The following is a 25,014-nucleotide window of genomic DNA, read 5'->3' as shown; positions in this document are numbered from 1 at the left end:
GAGGGGCCCTACATTCAAATTGTTAGCAAAATTAAAATTACACTATTCTAAAAACAGTGTTTTTAGTGATGTACAATGTAGAGATGTATTATATTATCTCTTATGTAATTTACAAACTTAAAAATGGGAGATGAAAGGGCCTCATAAGTGGAATAGCCTAGGACCTCTTTTCATCTAAATCCGGCTCTGGTTTTACCATTCAGGCTCTCAGTCTGAGGGAAAAGAAATTGGAATTGCTGTAAATAATGGGCTGGCTCTGTTGCATTGCTACTTGTATATTTAGTATTTTTTTATAAATTGATTATTAATAATATATATGAGGAATATATGTTTTGGTATCTATTTGTGTAGGTGTTTTCTCTTTCCGCTTTTATAGATTTGTTTATTGGCTATTCTAATTGTTTGAACAGTTTGTTAAAGTAAATATTTTTAATAATTTCTTTTAATGAATTCATATTAATTAAAAATGTATTGCTCAATGTATGACTTGTAGTGGGTCGAGCTCTACTGTTATGCAACTTATCTTTTGGCCGTGAAATAAATAAATGAAAAATAAACAAGTTTAGATTAATCGAGGCTTCATGTTAAAGATTGTAGAGTTAAGAGGTAGAGATAAGGGTAGTTGTATGATGCAAATAATAATTAAATTTGAATTTTTATGTAATTTAGCGAATTGCAAAGTATTTTTTTTTTTGGTAATTTTTGGTGCATCGCCCTTGAAAGAGAGAGCTTTTTAAACAAGTGCTTTAAGCTAAGCTAAAGTAATGGCAGAGGATGAAAAGTTGAAAGCAGCATATTTCACGAATACTTCAAAACAAAAGGATGAAAACTTCCCATACTTTGTCTATAATAATGTGAATGTGCCCACTTTATGAACTTTCTCTTCTCACCAGTCATACATTGTGGGTGAACTTTTAGATTCTAAAGAGAGAATCATCATCGGCGGTGATTTCTCCTTCAGAGAATACTTAAAGTCAAATCTGTCGAATCAAATCAAAGATGTAAACACGATGCAGAGGGATGTCGAAAGTATTCTTAGACTCCCCTCTCTTTGATGCGTCAGGTATTATAAATAAAAAGAGACCCCCTCTTCCTCCATTTACTGACACTTCTCCAGTTAAACTTTACCAGCCAGCATTACATACCATCAAGACGGGTAATCCTAATAAACGTTTCCACCATCTCACTGGTTGCCTCCTTCCGCCTATAATGTACAACTCATATACCGGTCCCTTCAGCCAACTGTGAATTCATTTTTCTAAAGGATGCTATCCCCTTTCTCCAGCGAACTCTCTTACTGGAAGAGTGAGTGACGCCTAAAAAAAAAGGGGCAACGACATTGAAATGAAGGGGAAAACTGTATAGGAGTTCGTTCAGCATAAATAAAAAGACGTTTCACCTGCATACCAGCGGCTCCCTATTTTATGCAATGCTTCACAGTCGTGCAATGACGCTAATGCTAATAACATGCTAAATACCTACTTTTTGCTTCCTTTGAAGGTCTTCTTCAATTTTTTTTTTTTGTTGCTTTAATCCCTGGTGGTATTCCTTCAACAGAGAGTGTACTTAAAGAAGTGCTGCAGAGAAGTGTGTGTTGTGTGTGGTGGGTTCCCTCAATTGCTGTTTAAGCAGCAAGGTCTTAAATACGTTTACTTATGAATACTCGTATTTATTATTATTATTATTATTATTATTATTTTTTTTTTTTTTTTTTTTTGGCGCATCAACAGCTGAGGTTATTAGCGCCCGGAGCTTTTTCCAGTGCACTGCCGGCCTCCGGACAGTGTTCTCTCGTTACAGACAACACTGTCCATCACCGGACAGTGAGCTGTAAGAAGCTCCTAGGAAGAGAAAATCTAAGGGTTAGCAGCTGGATTCGAACCCGGGACCTCCGCATGGGAGCCCAGTATGCTAATCTCATAGCTAATCCCTTCCCTTATATTATTATTATTATTATTTACAATGCCTTACAGTTGAATAATGCAGACTTTATTCCAATAAAATCCAAAATTAAAATACTACTTTTTGTTTCTAGTGAGGGAAAACGTTCATAAGGAACAGCAAATTATCAAGTCAATCTGAGATCGTCCAGACTGCAGCGGGATGCCCAGCGACCGTTCAAGAGGCTCCGCACATCATCCCAACCCAAGATCTAGAGTTTTTCACCAGTAGTTTTGCATATTACTTCCTCTGGCTTCTTAGAGCCTAGTAATATATGGCGATTGCTGTCACTTTTGCAGGATATATTGCAGGAAAGAGGCCTTTGATAGTTAGATAGGTAATTTTTTATTGGTTTTAGCAATATACGCAATAACTCGTTTCCAAAATCTTCTTTTACAAAATACAAATACAATCTTATTCTTATCTTATTCTCAATTCACTTGAACCAATAAAATCATCAGAGAAAGGATGTTCGACAGTGGCCAGAAAAGTCTTCATTAAAAAAACATTTTATTGGTGCTCTACATTTCGGGTACATTATTGCTCTACATCTGGGGCTTCAGGAAAACGATATAATGTTGGATATACCTGTTAGAGTAACCTAACAGAAACTATGCAAAAAAAAAATGAAAATAATAAAAAATAAGGCTATTATAAGGTACAGTGGGTCAAAAAAGTATTGGCACACTGAACTTTTCAGGGTTTTCATTTTAAAAAAATCCAAAATTTATATGTTAAATACTTTTATTTCCCAAAAGAGTTATAAAAATACATTATTGAGGGGGAAACAAATAAAATTTAGATAATCCATCAAAAATAACTTTTTTCTGCAACCATGTAGGTAAGTTCTCATTACTCAATTAAAATCAGCTGTGTAATGCCCAACTTCCCGCACTAGTGGGGAAAAATTCCCATTAGTGTCACTTTCCTCACTAGTGAGTGGAAAAACTTTATTGTGCTTCCTTGATATAAGAAGTTTTGTTATTAAATATTTTCTGTAAAACCTTAATAAGCTTATTTAAATTTATTTTATCTAAAAAATTAAAAAACGAATGTTAAAAAAATAAAATAAAAATTGAAAGGAATATAGAAATAAAAATAAAACTTTAATAAATAATTAGATATTTTTAATTATAACAGTTAAAAAGGTTATAGTGTGACCTTATAGAAATTTAAAATGGATTCTTGTGATTCCTGTTTAGAAAACACTCCTCCATCAATAAAAGAAACAGCAGAAAATGTAATAAGTAATGTAAATACGTAAGTAATGTAAATAATTGTAATATAACAATAAATGTTTATAATAAATAAATTACTTTTTATAGACTGTAAAAATGAAATTTTTAATTTTTTTAGTTAATAAATCTAATGGTTGCAGAAAAAATATAATATTTAACTCGAGTGTAAAGTATTTTCCTCACACTCGGCAATTTGCACTTGCACTCGCCTCGCTTCGCTCGCTCGAGCGTGCAAACCCTGCCTCGCGTGAGGAAAAGTACTACTTTCCACACTTGTTAAATAAATAACTATTGGGTAGTCAAAAAAGTATTGGCACACTTGTATTTATTTATGTATATATTTATAAATTTAAAGTTTTAATCTACTGGGTATCACTAATATTTTTTCATCATACCATTGGCATCTATGATAGCCAGCAGTCTTCTTGGCATCAACGATACAAGATTTTGAGTCATCTCTTGTCCAATTTTACGTCATTCTTTTAACAAAGTTTCTTTCAAATCATTTTTGGAAGAAATTTTATTCTTTCTTACTTGCAGGTCCAACAGATACCATAAGTGCTCTATTGGATCGGAGACTGTGGTGGCGTTTTCAATTGCCTGGGAACGTTGTACAGTAACCATTATTTTGTTTTATACGCCGTATGCTTGGGATCATTGTCTTGTTGGAAGATGAAAGTATCTATAATCCCCAGTTTTTCGGCGCTACTTTTTAAATTATGCCGCAAAATATCGACGTAAGCTTCGGCTTTCATAATATAGTCAATGAAGGTTAAGTTTCCTACACCATTCCATGACATAAACCTCCATACAAGCCCGTGCTGGTATCAAAAAGGTTATAGATGACATAAAAAAGGTCTCCAAATTTGAAAGTTCTCTTTTATTATTTTAAATGATCATTTTAGGTGTCCAAAGTTAACGATTTATATTTTATTTATTATATGCTTAAGCCTGCTGATTGCAAACATTGTATTTTTGTCTATGTGATTCAAAGTTGGGTGTTATTTGTACCTATCTTACCGTAGCCCCTCCACAAGTTACTGTTTGCTAAAAATTGTGAGAGACAATTTTAACACGAAATTCCAATGCAAATCAGAAAAGTTTTCATACTTGATTTTATAAACATAAAGTTTTGATTTTATGCAACGTTGGTTCTTATATACAGATCAGCTGTATGTTTTCCATAATACAAAATGAAATATACAGTACAAATATTAGTGAGCTACTTCATCTCTCTGAAATGTTCTTAGGAGAAAAGAGAAGGTGAACGCAATGGTACAGGGCGGACGGAGAAGATGCAGAAATCACTTGAAATATCTCCCGAGTTTAATTCAATTTGCCCTCTTGACTGTGAGCGAGCGAAGGTTCCATCCATCCAGGTTCTCCAGACGCGGCTTTAAGTCCTAACCAAACAAATAACTGTTTGTAATAGGAATTAATTAGGAGAAATTCAGTGAGTGTGACTTCTTAAGTTGATGTTTACTTTCCACTTTAAAAGGATCTCTGTCAGAGAGAGTACTTACTAGTACTTCATAGTACAAAATGAAAATTTACTTCAATTCTACGGCAGCAATCAGTGAATTACTTGTGCTGAAAGAACATAGAATTATGTGTTAGTATTTTTTTATGATTTTTTTTTCCTTTTTTGTTAATACTTTTCGTTAATTGATAACTAACTTTCTCAAGGGTTTTAGAGACCAAGCAGTTAGATGACTGATTAGAGATGAACGTTGCTCACGTAGAAACGGTTTAAGGTTATAACACAGAAAGAAACTGTCCAATTTTGCTTTTGCGTTTTTCTCAATGAATTAAGACCACCTTCATAGGTCGCATCGAAGCGGGAGAAAACTGTTTGTTCCGCTAGGTTTTAAGGGGTTATAGGCAGTCAGAAATTTGAAAAAATCGATTTTATATATATATATATATATATATATATATATATATATATATAAAAGTATAGTATCTCAGGAATGTTGTCCTAAAATGGAATGTCGATCCGAGCAAAACTGTAAGAGTGAAAGTGTTTACAAGCCCCGACCGTTCGAATTACCATCGCTGAGCACAGAGCTCAACTTGCTACGCGGGAGGCAAGAATCCTACGCAGACAACAGAAATCGGAAAACTTGGACATTTTGGAAGACATGGAGGACTTATTTTATGGGCCTGGAATCGATGACACTGTGTAAGTTGAAAAAAAGATTATCCAGGTTTTATTCGCAAATCTTTAACCGCTGAAAACTTTAAACGCGTTTTTCTCAAAACTACGTTTTCAAAGTCGGTGGACACGATATCTCAAAATCTACTGCACCGATCTTTTTGAAATTTTACGTATGTCTTTTACACATATTAAAATCGTACTTGGACGAAGGATTTTTTTTTTTTCAATGAATAGAACTTGTTTTACAAACATAAAATGGTCAATTTTTTTAGTGAAAATCGTGAATCAAACTTTAAAGTTGTCCCAAAAATTAAAAATTCAATTTTTTTTCTAAATCCTTCGGTCAAGTACGAGATAAAGTCATCTACTAACGAAATCTTTTCGAAATTTTGATTTCAGATGACCCAGTCTCAAGATATCATGTCCACGAGAGGGTTGCATTTTTTTGATGTGTTGCATTAAAATATTCGCCATTAGTACAATTATTATTAATTTGTAACGAAAAAATTACAATAAGTTCTTTAAACATGGACTGATATGGCGCAAAAGTTCCCTAATAAAACAGTAAACACGTTTTTCTCCCAAAAAAATTGAAAAAATGACTTTTTTGGCGCCTCTGACTGCCTATAACCCTTTAAGGTATCAAAATCTCTTATTAGAATTCAGTAGGAGTTTGGTGCCCATTGCAATAGAAAAACGCCCTTTACAATAAAATAAGTAGTAGTAGACTTTATTTAACAAATAAATTACAATAATTAAAATAAATATGCATTATATAGTGTAATAATAAAGATATAGACTCCTCCGACGATCAATTGATCAGAGATAAAATCTTTATTATTACATTATATAATGCATATTTATTTTAATTATTGTAATTTATTTGTTATATAAAGTCTACTACTGCTACTACAATAAAACAAACGGGTGGTATCGACAGTTTACACATACTTCTAGAAAAAATTTAATTACAAATATTTGGCAGTAGAAGCAGTAAGAGAGAATATTCTGTAAAATTTGATTACATTAGTACCCAGTATTTGGTAAATCAAAATGTAATAATTTTTCAACTAAAAGTTAAATACTTTATACCTTTTTCCAGTGAGTTATTTCGTTGTAAAAAATAAATAAAACAAAAATTGGTGAAAAGTTTCAGACGCAATCGTGCATAAAAACAATCCGAATAAAACTAAAGCTCACGTACTGGCTCTTAACTATTATTAAGGAGTTATAAAAAGCTTGCAGTAAGCTATAAAATAGTTAACTGTCCTATACCCAGGTTTTTCTTTACCGATTACCTTCGTTTTGTAATGGATCAGGTGGTACCATTGTAACCTTACCTCCCCTTTTTGTAAGAGAAACATTTGGCTGAAGACAATAAAACAAGGCAGTTAAGTTAAACAGAAATGCTTGCCAAGTTGGCCACAATAACAATAAGTCACGCAGTTCGGATTAGATAGGATTCACTGGGTATAGAGAAACCATGGTTCCAGGTGAACTACCAAGTACTTTGAATTAAGCATGGTTTACTCTCTTTTACTTGTACATGTCTTAAATAGAACTCTTGATATTCTTGAGGTAACGCTTATTGAAATTCTTGCATTGCCCTTCTTCTCCATTTCAACATAAATCTAGCTTCTTCCACTTTCCCTGAACATTATGTTCGTCACATTAATTATTCTGGTAATCTGTTTCTTCTTGTCAATAATACAAGTTGAGTAAATAAATTTCTTCTGTTATCGTGAAATTGTCCTTTTTCTTTCCCTTTAACGATAGGGTAATGTTTTCATGATAGTTACAAATATTGTTTTTGAAGCCTATTCTACATTTTAGCCACTTTTCTTGCTATTCAATTCTAAATTTTTTGTTATAAATTATCGAGTGGTTAATATAACCTTCAGTTTGCAAAATGGAAGAACTCTTCTCAGTAGTTGTCCAGTTTAGCCAGCGTTATTTGTAAGGCATCATTCCAAATCAGCGAAATAGTTATTCCTACCGCTTCGTTCTAACTACTTCGGCCTACATGTTCATGTGCCAAGTCAGTGAAATGAAGATTCCGTGTGTAAGAAAAGTGATTAAAGTTGTAAAGATGTGGTATAAAATGGTTTGGAATAAAATTTATTAAAGTTTTGAGCTGGTGTGCCTAAGTTGATATTGGTTGAATTTGGTTTTGAGTTATGATAAAACCTAGTGATTAAAGAGATATCATGAAAATTATAGTTGTTATTGCATAAGGTTTAAAGTTTTTTAATTAAAAAAAAATCTTACTGATAATGATTTATATACCATATTAAATGGTTGGAATTGGAATAATTTGTTATTATTTAAAAGAGGCCTAAAATTACAGAAAATTAATAATTAATGAATTTAATTGTGATTAAAAAGTGTGTTTTATTTAGTTGTTTTCTTTTCTTTTTTTTGGCAAAAGTATTCATTTATTCTCTTTATTATTCATTTATTTCACTCACTGGTGGATCATTTTTTTTTATTTTTTGCAAAAACGTGTTGTATTTATAAAGATATGAATTATTTTAATGTATATAAACGAATCTCAACTCTGCTCCATGCACTTGAGTGTTATTTATTCCATTCTGTAATGCAATTTATGTATATAGCTGGAAGTAAACAAACACTGATTATTATTTATTATTATTATTGTATAAGGTGTCAGCGAAGTAAGGAATTAGTGGTTCAGAACTATCTTATTTGTTACTCAGCGTTTGCGATTCACAACTGATTAAAATGAAAATTGATTTCTAGTCATCATTTGCCATCATTATTGCTTGATAATGCTTTTTTATCAGGAGATACAAGAGAACAAAAATAAATAAAAGTAAATATTCAAATCAAGACAGTTTAGTTCTAAACTTTTTTTTTTGTCCTAAAAAAAAACGAGTCTTGGGATTGTCCAATAACATTGAAAGTTGGTGAACAGTTTCATTTCTGCCCGGACGGTCACCCTTTATTAGAATATAACTACAACGTGGAAGTGCCTTTATGTCTATATTATCACCAACCCACAGTAACTGAACAGTGTGCAGTTAGTTACCACAATATCTGCAACTTGCTGACCTCGCTGTTCTCAGAGCCACATAATAGATTACCTAAATAATGTGCCTAGCTCTGCAATATAGCTTTACCATTTCACTAGGGTAACTTTATTACAAGTCATAGAAGCTAATATTGGCATTCTTCTATGTATTTGATTGAAAAAGAAATAAGAAATAATAGCGATAAACAAAAATAATAATCTAATAAATTTATTTGCTGCTATTAAATGAATAAAAACTGCAGCTATTGTGATTCACCTTAATTGTGATCCGTTCATGAGGCAGTAAGAACAATTTTTCTTTCTCTAACCCTGTAAGTGATAGTATTTATGTACTTATAACGGAGTTCTCTCGGTTGTAGAGTCAAAGAGGGAATTTTTAGAAAATGACCTCTTTAAGTTTGATTGGGTAAATGAGTTTGAAATATAATGATTATATCTATCGATTATATAGGTCTTTATCTCATAGAAATTTTCTTTTTATATCAGTTATTATTAGACAGGAATAATTAATTAGTTACGAAAAACTGAACTCAACAGTAATGTAAACAAGTAATTTGAACACTATTCCATAAAAGGCAGTTGTTAAAGTTCGTAATGTTTGTCTCTAATATTAGAGAACATGTTTTTTTAAATAATCAAAGGTCAAAAATAGAGAGCTTTCTACAATCGATGTGAATAAAATTTCTACAATAGATTAAAATATTTATATTTTTAAAGTAAATTAAATTTTGGATTAAAATTTAATGTATTAATTCAAAATAATACACACGATATTATTTAAGTATTATTTAACTAACGTCCCCTTTATCTTTATTTTTTTTAAATAAAAAGTTCTTGAATACCTAGGTTCAACTTTGATATCATTTGTTTCTCTTTTCTATCCACAGCTCACAGTGGACCTTGGCTTCTTCAGAAAGTGTTTTAGGCATCTTTAGTGTTCCTTTATAAGTACCTTTATGCCCTGCGGATAATAGAAATATCTTCGACTTTTTATTCGTTGACATAAAGTGTTTTATCTAAAATGTTTTAAAATCTAAAGTATACGAGGGCAAACACCGCTTCTCCTAATTTCTTTAGGTTTACTTAGTTAAACGCCCACTGGTATTTATACTCTTTTTTGAAACAATAGTGGTGGATTCACTATGCTAACCAGAAGAATTGGTAGTTGGACGTTAAGCCCCGCCTGAAAAATAGGTGATTACTTTACTTTACTATACTAACTGAAATGGGGTTGATGGCGCTTCTATTCAAACAAAATATTTGTTCAAACATAGAACTAATGAGGGAAAGAGATTGCGGTACACTAAATGGACGAACACCTGTGCTATTAAGGCGCATTTAAGGAATCACAAATACATTAAACATTGCTACACTTTGGACATTTGACCCACAATTATATTAATTATGTGTAATACTGGAAAAAAAAATTGCAAAAGAGTAAGGGTCTGAGTCCCCAATTAGGAAAGCTACTTATTACAATAAAAGGTCTTCCCTAAATCTTCAGATAGAAAGAGAAAAATAACACTATTATCTTGAATAATAGAGATTTAGATGGATTTAATTATCTTTAAACAAAGTTTAAAGAATCACCGTTAAATAAGCATTTCGCTTCTTGAAGAGTTGTAAAGAAATAGATAGGGTTATCTATTTAGATTGGTAAAGGTTGTTTAATGGTCTACCATTAAGGAGTAGTCAGAACTAATGATCTTGCCACTCTTTAAACACACGATAAATCGAAATTAGTTCACGCAGTCTGCAGATTTATTTCTTTTAACGCATCTAATGTTTAGTTTTATCAAGTTGATAACAGTCCGGGAAGTATATATATAAGCGAAATTGCATTTAGTACTTTATTTATTTTAGCTGAAATTAATATTGATTTTAAAGGTTAATATGCTATTTTAAGGGGAGCATAACAAATATACTAGATATACTCGTAACATTTTGCATATTGCATTGATTTAAAGAAAACCACTTTAGTGTATTTTAATTACCGTTCATTTGAGTTGTTATCAACTTAAGGAAGTTACTAAGAACTTATTTCACCATTATTACTTTCTCTTACTCCATTAGTAAGAGGTTTTGTAATCATGCAGATTTTCTATTTTTAGTTTTCACTTGAAATACTCCTTGTCACACAGCAATTTCAATAAACGAGTTTTTGGCCGGTAAAAACATTCCTGTGGCTCCTCAGCCTCCTTATTCGCCTGACTTGAGTCCTTTGACTTTTTTCTCTTCCCGAAGTTGAAAAATCACCTCAAGGGAACACATTTTGGGGCAGTCGAAAACATTCAAACGGCTGTAACCGACCAGCTGAAGGCTATTCCAGTATCGGAGTTCGAGCACTGCTATGAGGAGTGGAAAAAAACGTCTCCAGCGCTGTGTGGCTTCATAAGGAAGTTATTTTGAAGGTGACAATATAGAATTGTAATTCTTTTTGGATAAAAAAATTAGTCTCATTGCTTAATTTACAGACCTCGTATTTGTTCTAAGGAACCTTGAGTTATAAAATTTGGTTTTTAATAATTGCTATTGTTTGTATGCGTTTATAAATGAATTGTTGTTCATTCTTTTTGGTGACTGATTCATAGTTTCAATAGGATGAAAAAATAATTACCATTTCAGTCGAGTAAAATTTATTTTGCCGAGCTTTCGACCTAGGGACTAGGTCATCTTCAGGGCTAGTTTAGAAAGTAATACTATTACATTTCAGGGTTGGTGTGTCTTCTGTCTTGTCTGTTCATGGACTTAGTATGATCGGTCTATGTGTAATATGTGTTATTACACATATTATTATAGTTGTGAGGTTAAAACCAGATTTTGAAATAGTGGTAGTGATATTATTCTCTTCTTAAGTGAGCACAAATCCATACATGTAAAATCAACATCCGTCTTACCAGAGGTGACGGTTAAATACCTTGTAATCTTTGCAGTGAAGATCCCGGGTCCGAATACTACTGCCTACCCCTAAAATGTTTCTCTTCAGAAGTAGAGAAATTAAGTAGCATTTATTGAATTGTTGTTGTAAACACAGTTATCATTTTGCTTTATTCATTTATTTTAAATAGAAAATAAATTATTTAAATGGATTCTAGGAGACGAAGATATGACAGAGCTCTATCAGAGGGAGTTCTATAAGAAAGGAATGTTTTTACCTCGCTATATTCTGTTTTATGGAAATCCTGCAACCCACATATCTATAATGCAAGGCTACTCAGCACTTGTAGGTAATTAAAATTTAATATTTAATTAAATTCGCTAATTAAATTACGATTGCATTGTAATACATTAAAATATTACAATTCTATTAAGGAATAAAAGCAATAAAGGCAACATTTTTTCAGTACGAAGTACCTGACTGTTTTTGATGTGAATCCTGAAAGCTAGGGTCTAATGCGAGGCTATTTTCCGCTTGCATTAATTATTCTAGGGGAATTAACATTTAATATTTAATGAAATCCTTTAATTAAACATTGCAATGGTGTAATGATCAACACATTACAGTTCTATTTGCGAAAAATAGCTTTATTACTTTTGTTTTTATTATTATTACATAGAATCAAATTTTTTGTTTATATTAGAATGCAATGGGATTTTAAATTATTTTAGAAAATGCAAATATGTGACTTTCTTCATTGTCATTCTCAGCATATCTGGACTTAAGGTTAAACACAACGGCATTTTAAAACCAATGATAAGGGTTTTATTTCAAAGACTAATGCTTCAAAATGCAGCAGAAAAATTTTACTAGCAGATCTTATTTCAACATAACCGACTACACTATCCACAGAACTGATCACCCTGATGACACTGCCCATAGGGGGCACTGCTATTCTAATAAAAAACTATCTTCAACACAATCTGATCCCAACTAATCCTACCAATTCTCTTCAATCAGCAGTCATCTCTCTCCCAATAAACTGAACAGACGATTCAAACTTCTCTCTAGACATCTCGACAAGCGATGTAAACTCTTACTACAGAATAAATGACTTATCTACAGCATGATACTGAAACCTGCCTGGACTTGCGGAATGGAACTTTGGGGCTCAGCCAAAGCTTCCAATATCTACAGGAATCCAATCCTTCCAGTCAAAAACACTCCATCGAATCGCTAATGCTCCCTTACTATGTCCCTAACTCTACCTTGCACCGAGATTTCCTTGTTCCTTATGTTTCAGAAGCTGTAAGATCCCCTTTATATTAATTTCCACTCATCAATCACCTCAATACCTAATCCACTAGTATCCCAACTTACTGCATTGCCTGGAAATACTTCAAGACGGCTGAAGCGCAGGTGGCCACGCGATCTTCTAGTTAAATGAAGTAAGTGCCAGTGCACAATAGTGAACTGTACCTCTTTGGGAGTTTCAGCCAAGGGAGAATTCTCCCCTCGTGCTATTCATGTACTTATCTATTATCATGTTGTATGTATCAGCTTCACTTATTGCAGAAATATATTGCAGTTGTGAAAGTAAATAAAGTAAAAAAAAAAAAAAAATCCAAATTAAAATATAACTATTTACACCAACACTAAGGCTTATTTTTAATTTTTAGTTAACTAAAACCATATAACAATTCACTAATTAACATCACACGACAATAAACTTCACCAAGAAAACAGTCATAAAGAAGCAAACAATCTGGTGGACTGTGGACTTAGGCCACTGTCAGTCTCAACAGTATGAGCTTTTGATTAAGTACAAACATTTTGTGCTTCTCCTGATGGCCAATAAGTGCACTAAGAACTTACTGCATTGTCACTCTAAACCAGGGGTGGGCAATCTTTTTCTGTAAAGGGCCACATAGGGGTATTGGTTTATTACCGAGGGCCGCAGTATATATATATTTCTTTTTATATTTATTTCGGGTTCTTATTTATTAATTGTTTTTATCTATTTATAATACAGATTATTAATTAAAATGAAATTTATTAACATATCAACAAAAAAACGGCATTAGTTATTTTTATGAAGTTGCTTCATATCTTCCTTCTTCATTTTTTCTATTAAAAGCCAGACGAAATAAAAATAATGCGATTACATTCACATTTATATATCACCATAAAATGAAAAACTAGAGAAGAAGCGAAAATCCGCAGCTTCGACGGCGACAATACGCTTTGTGTCGGTGTAAAAATGTCGTACTAAAAGTCGAGTGATCATTCAAAGAAAGAGCGCGGATTACTAATATAAGATTTGAACGCTGGGACAATAATTGTACTAGCGAAAATTAAGATTTAAATTTTTATTAATTGCCATTTTGTGCCGTGGGCCGCAGGAAAATGTTAAAAGGGCACCCCTGCTCTAAACAAAACAGTTGTTGTAGAATACTAAGCTGCCAAAGATAACTGTCGTTATCTTGATTTCAATAAAAAGTGGACTTACTCAAGGGCATATATATTTAAATTGGTATATTCAGAATGGATCATGTACGTTTTACCCCAATCACTTGCTAGTGAACTGCGTGAGGTCTAATTTACACTATATTTTCAATCTTCTCTACTCCGCATGTGTCAATGATTATCAATGATAAGCGAGGGAAGTTTTGATTAAATATTAGTTTGAACGAAATTGCTTTAGCAACAATATAAATTTATATTGAAAGGGTGATGGGAGGGGGAGAGGCCAGGTCGTTAAAGCTTACCTGTGTAGTTAGTTTCACTTTATGGTAACACCAGTTGATTAGGTAAATGTATGGCTTCTATTACCGTTTGGCAGCAGAGCGCTCGGACTGCTCTAACTTGCTGTATATGGCTTCACTGGATGATTGAATCCACCGCCACTAGGATCATATTCTCTTCAACCCATCCCATACACTCTTTACACTAAGTAAATTGCAATATATCAAATTTTACTCGTTTATAATTAATATTTTGCTGGTTTAATGATTACATCGATACGATTTTCATTTTGTGCATGCGCACTATCGAGCTATATTATATCCTTTTAGTGTACAAATTATGGTGTGTAGAAAGTACCTAATCCTCAAAATCAGGTTCTTGTACGCCCTTTTATCGTCTGTTCTGTCTCTAAACTAACTGATAGCTCTACCTGTTCTCATATTTTTCTTTTCACCTACAGCGACGACCCATTTCCTATTTCACGTCAACTGAATGAGATAAAACCCTGAAGAATCCTAATAAATTAAATTCAAATTTAATTAGGGCTTTACTTAGACCGAAGACTTTCTTGGAACCCCCACACTAGACTTAAAAGAACAGAACTAAACAGACGCTATCGACTACATAAAAGACTCTTAGACGATAGATTCTAAACTCTCTCTGGACAACATAAAGACTGATTTATACTTCTATTTTGAAAACCCATCTGGGCCTATGGAATAGAGCTGTGGGGTACAAACCAAACGCTCCAATCTCCAAAGGATTCAATCACTACAATCTAAAATACTTCGAACTATCGTAAACGCTCCATTTTATGTCTCCCAACCTGGACTATACACACTGACCTTAACATTTCTTTTGTCACCCAAGTTGCTAAAACACGATACAGAAAACTCCAGTTCAGCCTGCAATCTCTTGTAAATCCTCTAGCTCAAAATCTTTCTTCTAGAACTGTTCCTGACAACCCGACAAGACGTCTTAAACGACAGTGAACTCGTGATCTTCTCTCAAGTGAAGAGAGTGACTAACCATATAATGTTTTGGGTAACTTCTTCACTCAATTACTTCTACTGTTCACTGATTGAAGCACAATAAACGCAAAAAAAATAAAATTAATTAATGGGTATAGCCTCGTTCTTCAGGAGAATCATCTGATTTACTTTAGCAACCTTCTTCCTTTCACCTTGACATTGTAAGGTTCCTAGAAGCTTTGTTAAAAAGTATCTTACCTGGCAGCTGAAATCCCCATTCTAGAAAGTTAAAAAAATAAAATAAAATAATAATAATACAGAATATATGTAGTTGAAACTTCTGTCTAGACTTTTTGATATTGTGATAGCTTGTATGTATAAATTTGTATTAATATATAATGAAAAGAAAATAATTTTCTCTTAGTGAGTACATTGATGGAAAGAAGAAGGTTGCAATGATTAAATTTTGCTTAAGCTATTTACTAAGAAAATGAAGGTTAAATTGACTTTATTACATTTGATGCAGTAAAAAATATGATGAAAAATCAGGTATGGGGAAATTTTTCTTGGAAGGGAAGAACAAAAGAAATCTATTTTCAAGGAAGTAGAGTTACTTGTTCAGTAACTACGGCCGTGGTAAATTGGCAATAAGTTTGGGCCAGGAAGGGATATTTGGCAGGCATATGCTGGTATTAGTGTGTTAGGAGCTTACACGTTTTTCCTTGCTATTCCAGAATTTTGTTCTATCTAACGGCAATATAAAAAGTCTTTTTTACCCATCATCTGATTTATAAACCATCTTATCTTAGAGCACAAATAATAACTTCCATCTACTAGGCCGGGTTTTTCTCTTATCCCGAGCTCCTTATATACTTACAAACACACTCAACATATACTAGCACGCGTCCAAATAATAAAAAATATGTGCCAGCAGTCTTTGGGTCTTCCTTGTGTGAAGTGTGTTTGTCTGTGTGTGAAGTACATTGGGGAGACTATACACCAGGCCTTCCAGCATCGGAGAATGATTCGTCAGCGACTAACGGCCCGTAAAATGGTTTTCCTATAGTACGCGCGACGGTAGAAACCTCCCTTCTTACGTCTTTATTAAAACTGTAAGAGGGCGCTTCTTGAGAAAGAGAAGGTGCAAGGCTAGAAGATCTTTGTTTATTGCTCTCAGTCTAAAGGAAAATTGCCTTGTCGGCCCTCTTTATATACTTAATGCAGGGCATTGCTAGTTCGTTCTTACCAACATTTGCAAAATTGATAGTGTAACATTAAATAGTGACAGCATATATAGTGTGGCAACTATATAACCTATACGATAAAGGTTTTTTGTTCTGTAGTGTGACCTGTAAAAGAAATATGTTTCAATTTTTGATTTAGCAGTAAAAAAGCAAGGCTAGGGGAAACAAATGTTGCATTAATATTCTTAAGTCATGAGTGAATTTTTATAAGGAGACAAAGATAGATATCATTCTGTCAAATAATAATAACAGTATCAATCAATACCATATCAACCTTAGCGATATAAATCAAATGAAAATTGAGTGCTTAAGAGCTAACTAATACTCTTGTAAGCAAGAGTAATAGTTAGTAAAAATGTTGAGTCTCTCAGAATTTCCAACAAAGCATTTGCCTGCAAAAATTGTTGCAAAACAAAAGTTGCGGATCTAGAGCGGATGAAGTTTTAAAAGGATCATTCCCGAGTATACTAAAAAAACCGAAGAGCTGATCCCATAAACTGGACATTCTGGACATTTAGACAGTTTCATCTAAAAGGTCTTCTAGGTCCGTCCCATGATTGGCACCAAACACCAAATTTGAACTCTACGATTCTACATTTTTGAGTTATGCAATCCACACAAATATACACATATCAATTTGTAAACTAAAAAAAAAAAAAATGTTGAACAACTTTTTTGTCTGTAAGGCAAAGTAAGTAAAATACTTCGTTTTCGTAAATGAAAACGAATTAAGTTTACAAAAGATCCCTAGGAAAATCTTATAACCCCTGCAGACTGCATCTAACCTTAACGTTAAAAATTAATAACAGAGAGATGTAACTGTAAAATATCTTGGCTCAGAACTCAACAAGGGTCTAAACACATTACACTGAAATCATGAAAGGTCTACAAAATTTTCAGGCAGCTTTATACCCTTCTAATTAATCAACGGTCACATCTGAAACCTCAATGCTCTTGTAGTCTCTTTTTTTATACATCAACACTCAGATCTTTAAGGCGAATCGGTAGCCGAGCGGTTAGAGGTGTGGCCCGTAAAGCTTAAGAGGTTGATTCCCATTGATTCCAAGCCTAGGCCTTGGATTTTATTTAAAGGTTAATGTGAGAAATTTATAGTGAAGTATATTTGCTAGTCGTTTTGTCCTCGATACCTAATTTGTATTTAGACTTGAAGCCTGTTTGACAAAAATTAACATTACTTACCTATTTTTTTTTTTTTTTTTGTCTTAGGCCTTCTCTAACTTACCATGGGTGGTATAAAATTTCAATGAAGCTGGAAGATTTCAAAAATAAAGTACAGTATCCAAATCCTACCACAACGTTTGAAAAGAACTATATTAACTACATATAAATGAAGCTGGAAGTACCCACAATACAAGAATTTGTGGAAAATAGAACACAAATTTTCGAGAGAATCTAAGTACTGCAGTGGTTGGACATAACCTCTGACCTTGGAGAAAAATAGATCCGATAGATGTACGAGGGTCGTTTGAAAAGTCCGTGCAAAAATAAAAACTACTTAATTTTTTGGGGTAAACCTTTTTTATTTTTCAACATAGTCTCCTTTTAGGCTTATACACTTCGTCCAACGCTGCTCTAGTTTGTTGATCCCTTCCGAATAATAGGATTTGTCCAAGTCTGAAAAATAGCCATTCGTTTCTGCAATCACCTCCTCGTTTGAATAAAATCTTTTTCCCGCCATATTGGGGAACAAATAGTAGTCCGAGGGAGCCAAGTCTGGAGAATAGGGGGGATGTGAAACGAGTTGGAACCCTATTTCCATTAATTTTGCGACCACAACTGCTGAGGTGTGAGCTGGTGCGTTGTCGTGATGGAAAAGGACTTTTTTGTGGGCCAATCGTGGGCGTTTTTCTTGCAGCTCGGTTTTCAAACGGTCCAATAACGATGAATAATATGCACCTGTAATAGTTTTACCCTTTTCCAGATAGTCGATGAGGATTATTCCTTGCGAATCCCAAAATACAGTCGCCATAATCTTTCCGGCCGAAGGAACGGTCTTCGCCTTTTTTGGCGCAGATTCCCCCTTGGTAAACCATTGTTTAGATTGTTCTTTGGTCTCAGGAGTGTAGTGATGTATCCATGTTTCATCCACAGTGACGAAACGACGCTTAAAGTCCTGCGGATTCTTCTGGAACAGCTGCAAACCGTCCTTGCAACACTTCACACGATTTCGTTTTTGGTCAAGCGTGAGCAATCGCGGCACCCATCTTGCGGATAGCTTTTTCATGTCCAAATGTTGTTGCAAAATATTATGTACCCGTTCATTCGAGATGCCCACAGCACTAGCAATCTCACGCACCTTCACTCTTCTGTCATCCATCACCATATCATGGATTTTATTAATGATTTCTGGAGTAGTAACCTCAACAGGGCGTCCAGAACGTTCAGCGTCACTTGTGCCCATATGGCCACTCCGAAAATTTTGAAACCACTTATAAACTGTTCTAATCGAAGGTGCAGAGTCACCATAATGTTTATCAAGCTTCACTTTTGCCTTTCATAAAGTAGTGTTTAATCAACACACGAAATTCTTTTTCGTCCATTTTTTGAAAATCACTCGACTTCCTCGATTCAAACGAATGCCAAACACAAAGAAATAGACCGATCTGGCTGAAACTTCGTGTGTGTTCTTCCAAGAGATGCTACTAACTAAACATAACCTCGATACGCGCCAGTAGTGCTATCTCTCTGACTTTGCACGGACTTTTCAAACGACCCTCGTACTTCAACACTTATAACGAACCCATATGTGATAATTGTAAGTGAACAGCCCGTGTATGTTTTATTTATTTGAATTCTATTTCATTTTGTGAAGTAAAAACAAACTGCTAGGGGAAAAAAAGATATTTTTCTTTCACTTCTTTTTGTTATATTCTTGCTAACCAAAGAAGGATTCCTAAGAAACGCCAAAAGACATATCGCAAGTAATAAAGCGAAGAAGTGTTAATGCAGCGGTTTATTAAGTGATTTTTCTTTTTCACTTTCCCTTTCAATAAGCAGATTTCTCATTGGGCAAGAAAAGTACTGAAGATAAAAAAAGTACTGAGGACAAAGGGTCTGCCCGCAGGAAATTATTCAACCTTGGTTGCACGTCATTCTCTCCATAGTAAAGATTCGGTCGGCTTGATTCACAATGGAGCAAAAGAGAATGAGTGACGTATAAGTGTGAGAAACGAAATAAAGATGGTTGTGTAAGAAGAGTAGCAAAATAAGCAATGTCTGCTTGGGTTTTTTTTTTGATCAGGCTTTTTATAGTCTGTAAAGAAAAGATCTTTTTTTTCTTTTTGGGGTTTTTTGTAGAATAGAAAGTTGGTGTTCGTGTGCGAGTGTTTGGTAAAAGGGAGTTACTAGGCGTTCGAACAGAATTATTAGCCGAGGGAGTTTGATGCTGCTTACAAAACTACCTTTTTCTCTTTCGCTTTATAACAGTCAAAATAGGAGGCGATAGCAAAAGCGGCTAGCAGCAAGCGTTCACCCAGTCTGTTGTTAAACCCACCAGTACTGTTGCTAGCTTGGAAGCAATGGGGCGTACTGTGATACCTCCTCAGGGAATGGTCTTCCAATCAGTGCCCTCTCAATACTCCATCTCCTGTTCACTGCCCTAAAGACCTATAACATCAAGAATCACAAAACGATTTCAAACCAACGAAGAAAAGAGATTGAAAAACAGAAAAAAAATAAGCATCCATCAAGATGAGTTTTTTGTTGTTAGGGGAGAGATGGCCTACGCAAAATTCGTTTATATTACTAGATAGATACCTAAAATAAAAAGAAAAAAAAATGAAAAATACAAACTGTATTTATTTTAGATGACGTGTTAACTGGTGCGTTAAACGCGCAGTTTCCGATAGTTACATCTTTTGTTTATTTAGATTTATTTCGTTTTTTTTGAATAAAATAATGACTAAACACTCTGTAAATCTGACTTCAACTACAGCGTACATTCGCTACACGCTTTTTTTTTTAAAAAAAAATTTAATGTAATTTTAAAATATAGGTATAATTACGGTGTCCATGCGTTCTTTATTTAACCCTTTTAGTACCGGCGAAAAGAACGTGCCTAAGCGAACAATACCGGGCCGAATCGGCGAATTTGCAGAAGTTTGCGAAAATGCTCGTAAAAACGAAAGTAGAAGTGATATTTACAAAATATAAAAAGCAGCATATTCGGAAATAAAGGGAGAATAAAACGATACGAATTGTGTTTCATTATTTGTTGAAAATCATAAGAATAACATGAACATAAGACTTAACAAAACTCGTACAAAAGTGATTTCTCTTTTTCAAATGGTAATTGCACATAAAAAAAGTCATCATTTGGTCATAGCTCTATATACATCTTTTAGTATAATGTATAGACATTATTATTGTCAATAATTCGCACTAATTCTGCGTCATCCATGTTCGTAACAGGGTATAATTTTTTCAAAAAGGTATCAACAAAACTGACAAAATTTTCTACTGCTAATTGTGTCTCTATGAAAACTTTGACGGTTTTTGAATACTGACTGCACGTTAGAAGGATCAAGAAAGACTGAAAAAGATTTTAGGCTTGCCGAGTCGATGCACGCATGCCACTTGAATACTCCGATAACTATCATAAACATCATAAAGATTGCGATTACGGTCCAGAGAAACTATCCCGTGTCGACGAATATCCGAGGGATATCCCGGGTCCCGTTTCTATCTTATCACTCTAACATATACAGACCCGCGGCACTAATCAGCATAAAATATTGTAGAGAGAGCGGAAACGGGCGAGGACGGTCGTACGCCGAAACGGGGGACCCGCTAGTATAGCCCGAGTCAGTGTGACCTGCGAGCCGGAAGTTCGTTACGGTCGTCCTGGTGTCAACCTGGTTGAGAGAGAGACTATTCTTAGTTGCTATTAATACGTATGTGTGTAAAGAGTTTTCGTTTATTTGTAATAAAGTTTTGTTTTGTTTCGTTTACGTTGGTTTCCTTCCGTACCTTCCCCCTCCCTACAATATAACAAAAAGTTAAATCTAATAACCATTTTTTCACTTGTGTTGCATATGAACCATTTTAACATTTTATAAAGTTATTTTGAAACACAGACCTCTTGTGATGAGTACAATAAGGCCCCAACGGAGGCGCAACGATATATCGTCGTTGGTATTTTTGGCAAGTGCACCGAACGACGATATATCGTCGTTCGGTACTAAAAGGGTTAAGAGGACAGTCCTTTATTTCACTGCTCTGTCCTCTAAATTTATTTATTTTCTAAAATAGGTCTTTTGTTCCTTATTTTTGTTAACACGACGGAAAGTTTAAAAAAAAAAAAAATAATTTTTTCATTAGTGAATAATATTTGGACTTTAAACGATCATAAACTCATAAAATCAACCAAAGCATAGGTTCACTTTGGACCCAGTCTTTACTGGTACAAATCATCCTGGATCTGGCTCTCTACATCCTCTTTTTAAGGAAGAGCAGTAAACACAGGACCTTCAAGTGTAGTAGTGTGTAAAAATTTAAGTAATTTATAAGATTCAAAACAGGGAACATATTGTAACAGTTTCTCTACAAAATGTTAAATCTATGTCCAATTGTTTTTCTGAGGTAATTGAGGTAAATAATTCCCCTAATACTGGTTTTGATTTAAATAAATTTACTTGCCCGTCTATTATTTAGAAAAATGTATTTATCTCTGTGGGTTCGTTGGATCTTTTACACTGTCAAAGTGCTGCTGCTGTACTGAGGAAGGAATTCCACAATCTTATTAATAAATGTGTTAGTGAGGATATTGATTACATACTCAACTCTAAATAAAACTGCTTATACATATCTTTAGCTACTCTCGGATATCTGGTTTGGAAAGTAAATATTAAAAAAGTGAGAATAGCAGAGCAATTAAGACTGTGCAATTTATCCAAGGCAAGGTTCTATATAAATGAAACCTATTATGAATTTGATGAAAACAATCTTTGCCTCATTTGTAACTATTTTTCTTCTGATTAAGTTGTTCATTTTCTTTTTAAATTTACCTCACTTTTACCCATTAGAAGGCATTTTCTTGACTCGTATCATTCGTCAAATGATTCTGTAAATGATAAGTTTCTCAAGTTGGTAGATATAAATTGTGGGAATCAAATTAACGAAATTTACAGTTTTAGGTACCAAGCTCTGAAGCTAAGAAGTTCTTTGCTCTTAAGAGTGATAACTGTTGAGTAAATTATGTCTAACTAATTAAGTTATGTTTCACTTATGTACGTCAATGAGTTATGTTTTAGTTTACCACTTTTTTACCTCATAAAGAATAGTTTCCTTTCTTTTAATACTGTAATAATGTAATTTTATTTTATTTTTTTGTGCATTGTTGTTACAATTCCCAGCTAAAGATACTTTCTTATAAGCTTGTAAGAAATAATAGAATAATATTTAAATGAATGAAGAAACCCAGTTACAAATAAGAACATTAGAAGCATGTATTTTCGTCAAATACAACTTACAAATGAACTGTACGGAATTTTAAGACTTTTTAAAGCTGAATGAACCGGCGCTATTAAAACAAATTAATTCTACTAAAAAGTATCACAATTAATGTTATTTAAATTTTTTACAATGAGTGTTTATGTGTAATAATTAAGATTGTTTAAAATTATAATATATGCATTATTGTGTTGTACTATTTTCATAATCAATGTTATAAGCTTAAGAATTTTATAAAGTATTCTTTTATTTTCTTCGATATGTCCTTTATTTTGCCCCAAAAAATATGGTCATTGTAGGTTTAATAAAAAATTTAGAAGCAATAAACAGCAATAAATCAGTAAAACAGTTATTTTGAATTAAAACTAATGCAACAATTGCTTACTGTTTCAGGATCCGAAGCATTAACCGTTGCGCAACCTCTTGTACAATATTTGTTTGTTTGTCTTTTGCCCTTTTTTTGGCATTGGCTTTCGCCATACAGCCAGCATCGTCTAGGTGCTTATCACTAGAATATCACTCACTCTCCATTCTTACTTATAGATACATTCGCTTCACACATTCATCCCTCTACTATATACAACTATTTACATATACTACATCTAATGGATGGAGCAGCACTCTGTGCTCCTGCCATCCTTATAGCTTAACCGAAATTAAAATCACGTAATCCTTCTCTAATCATTTTCTTGCATTCATTCTATAACTTTTAAATACATTCATATTTCATTGCTAGCTCTGCTATAGACTTAAACACATAGATGTTGGTGGAGAATATTACGTCTTCGTAGCGAAATGGTGCATCTAAATACCTGTATATGTCGTCAATTTGATTATTGTGAAATTTAATTGCTATTTTTTCTTGAATTATTTTAATTGCTTTACTTGAGGTTCTATTTTAATCGCCAAGTATTACTTTTTTTTTTGTGTTATTCAAGTGTAAAAATAAGTAATAATTTATATTCAAATTAATCATTTGCAGCTGTTGACTTAAGTTTGTTACTTTCTCTATTTTTTTTTTTTTTTAAATTAGTTACGCAATAAGTGGTTTTGAAACTCGTTGATATGGAAATTCACAATGGTAGGTGAAGCAACATGTAAATAAGTTTCACACGGTTCTGTAAACCCAGTTAGTGAGAGAGAGCATACGGCGGTCCCACCTCGTCCTACGTCCTACATCGAGCTGACACACAGTACTGCTGCAGCATCCCATCATGTCATGCCGTTCACCCTCTTGGAACAGGGATAGAGTTATCAAAATTGAGTTTACCCTGCGGTCACAGTGCTGCACCATTCCCCCGTGTCCATAATAAAACCACCCCCGCTGCTGGTGTTGTCCACAAGCTGAAACTCCTCTCGACCATCTTTACGGATAAGCTGCCTCTAGAGAAAGAGATGGGTAGAGTGAAGAAATGCTATGATAGAATGAGAAAGAGAGATCATGGCCATTTATTAAAGCTGGTTAAAAGTTCTTCCCGTTCAGATCCTATTAGCTTTTGCCCTACTCTGTGTCCCTGCCTCTCCTCCCTCAGGACTCTCTTAAAACTTTGAAATTCATACCCACACATCTCAACACACAGTGCTACCAACTCCCCCACATTTGCCGTCTAGTTTTGATTAAATACACACACGTACACCTACACACCACGACAGTAGTTTTATATTCGTTATTTATGTCAGAAAATCAATATAATTCTAACTTTTGTTCGCACAATTAATTAATATAATAAAAGTTTTGTTAACATCAAACCCAAACAAACGCTTTTATCCAATATCCAAAATTATTGTTCAATATGAAGCAAATAAACATGCTTGACAATCAGATAAATGCATTTGTAGAAATGAAAATGTTGAAAACATTTTAACAATGTGTAAAAATAAAGTATTATCAAAGCTTATTTTCAAATAAATTTATGGCATATCCTGGAATAAAGGCCTTTTTTCACTAGATTTTTCGCTGTTTAGATGAAATCAGTTCAGATAATTTGCTATAGAATAGAATAACATAGAATAATTTTTATTTGTTTTCAGGGTTCTACCCTATGCAAATTGAATTTGGTTAAATAAAATAAAATAATACCTTATTAAACATAAATAAAAACTTAAATTGAAAACTAAAAATATACATTCTGATAGAATACAAATAAAAAAGAATCTAAATTTAAAAACATAAAAAATTAGAAACAAAACAAAATTATAAAAGTATTTTTTATAAACTCAAAACAAAATTTCTCATTTTAAAGGCACTTCTTATAAAATAAAATAAATTATTTAATTTATCAGTATCGGCTACCTCTAATAGAGCTTGAACTTGAA

The 25,014-nt window shown here is 33.5% G+C and overlaps 1 long non-coding RNA gene across 3 annotated transcripts in view; it reads left to right on the top strand.

Annotated features, from left to right (window-relative positions):
- LOC141450995 (uncharacterized) overlaps nucleotides 1–18,209 on the top strand; it is a 61,315-nt gene extending 43,106 nt beyond the window's left edge. For 2 of the 3 annotated variants that reach the window (XR_012456488.1, XR_012456486.1), the window contains exons 4-8: nucleotides 2,036–2,278; nucleotides 4,430–4,632; nucleotides 5,737–10,800; nucleotides 11,485–11,616; nucleotides 17,455–18,209. This is a non-coding gene — a long non-coding RNA (uncharacterized lncRNA). The remainder of the gene's footprint in view (nucleotides 1–2,035; nucleotides 2,279–4,429; nucleotides 4,633–5,736; nucleotides 10,801–11,484; nucleotides 11,617–17,454) is intronic. The other variant, XR_012456487.1, reaches the window with a different exon arrangement.
- Nucleotides 18,210–25,014: the final 6,805 nt, after the last annotated feature.

Source organism: Rhodnius prolixus, unplaced genomic scaffold, assembly GCF_049639745.1.
Source record: "Rhodnius prolixus isolate KJV_2025 unplaced genomic scaffold, Rpr scaffold_8, whole genome shotgun sequence".
In the NCBI taxonomy this organism is placed as follows: Eukaryota; Metazoa; Arthropoda; class Insecta; order Hemiptera; family Reduviidae; genus Rhodnius; species Rhodnius prolixus.
The sequence above is the reverse complement of the archived record's forward strand: the minus strand, read 5'-3'. Positions and strand labels throughout refer to the sequence as shown.